This window comes from Arachis ipaensis, chromosome B09 (assembly GCF_000816755.2).
Source record: "Arachis ipaensis cultivar K30076 chromosome B09, Araip1.1, whole genome shotgun sequence".
NCBI lineage: Eukaryota > Viridiplantae > Streptophyta > Magnoliopsida > Fabales > Fabaceae > Arachis > Arachis ipaensis.
The window spans coordinates 16,624,991-16,629,044 of NC_029793.2; the positions used below are offsets into that span (position 1 = coordinate 16,624,991).

General features: G+C 33.6%; 1 long non-coding RNA gene across 1 annotated transcript; it reads left to right on the top strand.

The window, feature by feature from the left end:
* Nucleotides 534–910, top strand: LOC110267090. The gene is made up of 2 exons (XR_002354421.1): nt 534–664; nt 754–910. It is a non-coding gene; the product is annotated as an uncharacterized LOC110267090 (long non-coding RNA).

Consider the following 4,054-nt stretch of genomic DNA (forward strand, 5'->3'; position numbering starts at 1 on the left):
TCTTCACTGTTTTGTTTGCTGGCGGTGCTTCCACTATCGTTCTGGCTAGCCACAGATTTTGACGCTCTTGAACCCACTCCCTTCCACTTGTGCCATGAATAACCTTTAAAACCCGAAAATTATTATATTTTGTTTGCTTCTTACGTTGTATATATGTTTTTTAAATTAAATTTATATAATACAAAATCTTTTATCATTCACTTCATATTTAATGTTATAATTTTGTTTCATTGTTGCTGGTTTTATTTTCTTTTAATTACAATAATATTGAATTAATCTTATCCACTATAATAATGTTGGAATGTTTAGTATTGGTTTATTTTGGTTTAATTACCTTGTTCGGTGCTCAATGGGTTGAAACATTAGAACTCATGTTCCTCATAACTTTCTCCTTCTTTACCGAGACCTCAGCCCTACCTTTCTCTTTTCTCCTTTTGCTAGTTGTTGCCACTCTCGCCTTCCTGCCTCGATCCTCTCTGTGGGTGTTGTGATCCCGATTCTTCTGTCACCACCGTCAACCCAGTTTTCTTTATCCCCATCCAGTTTGTGATTCTGGATCCTTTCTTGGATTATTCCAGTTTTCTCTCTCTCGAAAAATTGTGCATCAAGGCTACCGACTTCGATCGACGTTTTCTGTCTCAAACGACCCCTCAGAACGGTATTGGTATCATCATCGTGTTTTCTATGATTTGTTTGCTTTTTTTTCAAATAGAATTCTAATTTACTAATTTTTATACTGTAATCTGTTGGTAGATGAAGATGTATAAGAGATCAATTGAGAATGCAGCTGGTTTTGGATCTGAAATTGCAACCCAATTCTACTGAAAATGGAAATGGGGTCAAAAAATTTGCAAGAAAGTTAAGTTAAATAATTTTTCTTCTGACCTATTTGTGTATAAACTATGTTCAATTGTGATCAGTTTTTTCATTTTCCTCACCAACTGTTTGGGTGATTTGGTTTCTTTGTGAGTGTGTTCAGGTAGTGAAGGAGACAAGGGATTCAAGTGGGAAGCATGCAAGGGACTATACCCTTTACACAGGGGCTCTTGGGACAACATACTTGTTTCTCCTTTGTAGATTTTTTTTCCTGTTTGATCTCAAGAAAATGGTGTCATTAAAATCTGTGCTGATAAGAATCAAACTAGGATGTCAAGATTTCTTCAATTGAAATATCTCCAAAGCCTGTTGTTATTGGGAGCTCTACTATCTTTAAAAGCGAATTATTTGAAAAAGGGATACCGCTTTTTATGTTCATTTCTGTGTCAGGTTAAAAACAAAATTATCAATGAGAAAAAAAGTGATTAGTTGATTTTGAATTAGTGTGGGTTGGTCTCAAATTTATCTTTTTTTGGGTGTAGTTTTAACTTTGTTGGAGTTTCAGCTGAGTTCTTCTGCATGATTGATAAAAGTTTGTAGCTTTTATTTTATTTTTATTTGGGTTAATGTTGATCATGTGTTCTATTTCACTACTCATACTGATCCGGAATAGTATAATTATATAGTCAAAGATAGCATGAATCAATAGGTATGGTTTATTTATAGATAGATATATAGATGTATATAGATTCATAGATAGGTTGATATGACATAGCTATATATAGAGGTATGAGTATATGTAATTTAATTAGCTATGGACACATTGAATGTCATATGTCAATCAATCAATCAATCTATCCAAGGACTTCAAGAGAAACGTATTCTACAAGCTTTGCCTTACAAACTTGCTCATTTCTCTGCTATAAGTAGTGATGAGGTGATGGAGTATTGTGCTGATCTCTCAAAAGCTATCAGTTGTTCCTTACTTGCCTTTCTTCTTTTGCATTCCCTTCCATTGAGATAAGACTCAGATCCGACACAGTTTTCTCTTGCCAAGATTTTGCTTTTTGTTTTTTTCATCTACATTCTTTCATCTCTACTATTTATAAGATGAGTCTTACTATTGATGCTCTTGGGAAAATCTCTCCATGGAAGAAAGCTTGGAGTATTGAGGCTAAGATCTTGACCATTTGGGAAGATGCTAGCATTGTTAATGAAAATATGCAGAAACTCTTACATATGGTCTTGATGGATAAGCAGGTGAATGTGTGTGTGTGTGTGTGTGTGTGTGTGTGTGTGTGTGTGTGTGTTCTATCAAAAACTCACTTTTTAGTTAACTAAATTCTGTTTTTTAAAATTGTGTATGTGATAATTTTTACCATGTAATATGTCATGGTATAATATTTATAAAGGCTGAGATGATTTTTTTCTCTTTTTTATTTTTCAGCACCACAAAGAAATGTCTCATGGTATTCTATGTGAGGGTTTAATCTTGTCTGCTATAATTTTACTAGCAGATTTTGTTGGGGTGCTTTGCGGATTGAAAAGGAAAAGGGATGTTGAGTGTAATGGAAAGATATTGAAAGTTATGATCCTTGAAGTTTTTGCTGATGGGTATCCATTATCTTTCTGTTTCTGATCCTTTTTTTTAAATTACGTTATGACTATTTTTCTTGTTTTTTTACTGCTCTTGAATTATTCTATTGTTGTCCATGCTTTCTTATAATCATTACCCAGGAAGAAAATCTCCTGCAATCTTGTTGGTGATTGTTCTGCTCTTATAGACATCAATAGTTTGAAAAAGTATCAGAGACCACCTGTTGTAATTCTACAATCTTTCAAGATCAAAGTCAATGGAGGTGAAGAGTTGTCCATGTTGCACACATGTCTCAGTTTGATTTGTTTAAATATTTTTTTTACGAATGAATAGTTTCTTTATGAATTAATTTCTTCTTATTGTCTTCTGTGATTTGTAGATAAAGTCAGTCTCCAAAATGTGATCAATATTTCTCGAGTTTCGATCAACCCTGATATGCAGGAAACTGTGAATTTTCTAAATCAGTTAGTTGTATTCAATTCTCCTTAAATTTTGTCTCTCTGAACTCAAAATTTGCACCTCTCTCTCTATCACTCTCTCTCTCACTCACTCTCTCTCTCTCTCTCTCTCTCTCTCTATAACTATCTCTCTCTCTCTCTCTCTCCCTCTATAACTATCTTGCTGAAATTCTTTTATCCTAATATTTTTTTTTTACATAGATACGGTATAGCAAGCCACCATTTCAGTAGACTCTATAGTAATGAGGTTGGGGATTTAGTATCTGTAATTGATGATGAATCTTTTGATTGGAAGCTAATACGGACTATTAATAATCTTAAGGGAAACAATGAGGTGTGCACTATTAGTTTTTTAACATCTTTTAGTGCTATGTAAGAAGTACTCATGTTTATTGATTTTTGAATATTGTAGACATTACTTACCCATTCAATTCATTAATTCTTTTTTTTTTAATAGGATGGACAATTCTTTGTGGTTGGAAAGATTAAGGAGATTGTTGAAGATCCAGAGTGGTGGGTCTTTTCTTGTGTTTGCGGTCATCCTATTGTAGGTGATGATAATGTGTTCCATTGTCAGCTGTGCAGCAGAGAGGTCCAGCATTTTATGATCAGGTAAATCCAGGTTATGATTTACAAATTTTCTTTCGTGTGTTCTGATTCAATAATATAAGTAGCCTTCATGTATCAGTCTCTTCTTAGACTCACAAATAGGTTAATCTCATATTTACTTTCTTTGTTATAGTTACAGGATTAAGATACTTGTTGAAGACGGGACTTCTTGTGGAATGTTTGTCTTGTTAGACAGTGCAGCCACTAAACTATTAGGGAGAACCTGTTCTGATGTCTTCTTGTTGTTAGAAGATGAAATGGATGTATGGTTTATCCACTTAAATTTTATTGCTATATACTCTATGAATAACTATTTCCTATACTTCAATTTCGTCCGCTAATTAGTGATCACTTTTCAATATCTATGATAGAGAATTGAGTACCAATACTGTCCACAATTTTTTCATCAACTCATTGGAAAAGAAATTATTTTCAAAGTTCAAGCAAAGAGGATTAGTACTTAGGGTTATTGCGGTACCTTTAAAGTCATCAATGTCATTAGTGATGCACGTTTTTTCAACAAACTTCAGGCTGATCAGTGCATCAAGGTTAGTACTCTTTCTTTATGTTAGAT